At 37.2% G+C, this 1,605-nt stretch overlaps 1 long non-coding RNA gene across 1 annotated transcript; it reads left to right on the plus strand.

Annotated features, from left to right (window-relative positions):
- The first annotated feature begins 226 nt into the window (after window positions 1–226).
- LOC140828497 (uncharacterized) lies at window positions 227–1,193 on the plus strand. The gene is made up of 3 exons (XR_012117240.1): window positions 227–322; window positions 464–503; window positions 1,056–1,193. It is a non-coding gene; the product is annotated as an uncharacterized lncRNA (long non-coding RNA).
- The last annotated feature ends 412 nt before the right edge of the window (window positions 1,194–1,605 follow it).

Genomic DNA, 1,605 nt, shown 5'->3' on the forward strand with positions numbered 1-1,605 from the left:
GTGGAGCGCACCCGCGGTCATGTAAGGACCGCACCCGCGGTCTCAGTGGTTCAGAAAATGGTTTTTGGTCGTAGGCTTGGCGCACCCGCAGGTCCTTGGAGTGCCGCACCCGCGGTCTTGCTTTTTGGAGGTATGGTCGAGATTTAAAGTAACTTTTTGGACGATTTGACTTCATTTCCCTTCTTCTTTCCCCTTCAATCTCGTTTTTCTCTCTAAGGAGCAAGGGTTTTCTTCCATTTCATCCATTTCCTACCTTTGATTCTTGGAGTTATTTGGATTTCTGACTTGAGATCGACGTTCTCCTTGGTGCTAGGAAGCTTAGGTAAGCTTTTGGTGCGATTCTTTTAAGGTTTTGAGTTAAGAGTTGACTTGGGTTTGTTATTCTTGTGGATTTATGGATTTATTGTTATCGATTCTTGGATATAGAGTTGATGTTGGTGTTATTTATGGATTATTGTTGTAGGTGGTGACCAAGAGCTAAGTTTGAGGTGTTCTATTGGGTTGTAAGTGGAATTTCATCCTTTTTGCTCACATGATATTATATGTATTGTGTTTTAAAGGTTTCAAAGTGTTATTCCCTTCCATTGATCCATTGTTATGTATTGATTTCATTGATTATCTATTGGAGGCATTGTATGTCTCACTATTGTTAAAAGGGAATACAAGAGAAAATATGAGATTGCGAAACGACGGCTTTAAATGATATTCAGAGTTCAAATGTTTTTATTGGATTGATTGAATCATAGTCAGAGCATTGCATGCAATTAGTTGATCAACGCCCATAGGCTTATATCCCTCACAGTTATCGATTCATATCGATGGGATATTTGCAACCACAGTCAGAGATACTATTGATATCAATCCAACCAGAGAAAAGAGAATACCATCTTATTGCTATGCTATTGCTACAGTTATTGCTACAGTATTCATATTTCAGAGTTGATGGTATTTATGATTTCAAAGTCATGTTTTACAGAGTATACTATGTATCATTGCTATGTAAGAGTTCCACTTGCTGAGATTTATTCTCATTTCAGTTATTTCATGTGATGCAGATCAGAGTGGAGGCCCGGGACGTTGACTGTGGACAGGGAGTCATATGCATGCACCGTTGGAAGAATGATTTTGATGGCATGATCATAGGACTGATGTTTTGTATTTTGTTATACCTTTTGAATGATCATGTATTTATTTTGGTTGTTAAATGTTTAAAGAAAATGTATTTTGATACTCCTTCCATATTTTAAAGAAAATTTTTATTCCGCTGCGTATTTTATTTAAAGAGGTCAGGGGTGTCACAGTATGTGTGCATGACAACAGGTGGGGCTGGATCAGGGTCGAGATGACGATGAGAGAAGACGAGTTAGCGTGGTGATTCCGGACTTGTAGCAGACTTGGTTTATTACTGGAATTTAGTAACGGAACCTTAGATTTAAGTTGTACAGTATTGTACCTTTATTCTAAAATGTAGTTTTTATACAGACATGTATATTATTTAGATTCCATTACCTTCCGCATTTACATTTTAAAAAGAAAAATTTTTAGACCCTGTTTATCAGAACTGATAATTAAATCCCAACGATGATTAAGAAGATGATTAGCGTC

This window comes from Primulina eburnea, chromosome 3 (assembly GCF_022965805.1).
Source record: "Primulina eburnea isolate SZY01 chromosome 3, ASM2296580v1, whole genome shotgun sequence".
Classification (NCBI taxonomy): domain Eukaryota; kingdom Viridiplantae; phylum Streptophyta; class Magnoliopsida; order Lamiales; family Gesneriaceae; genus Primulina; species Primulina eburnea.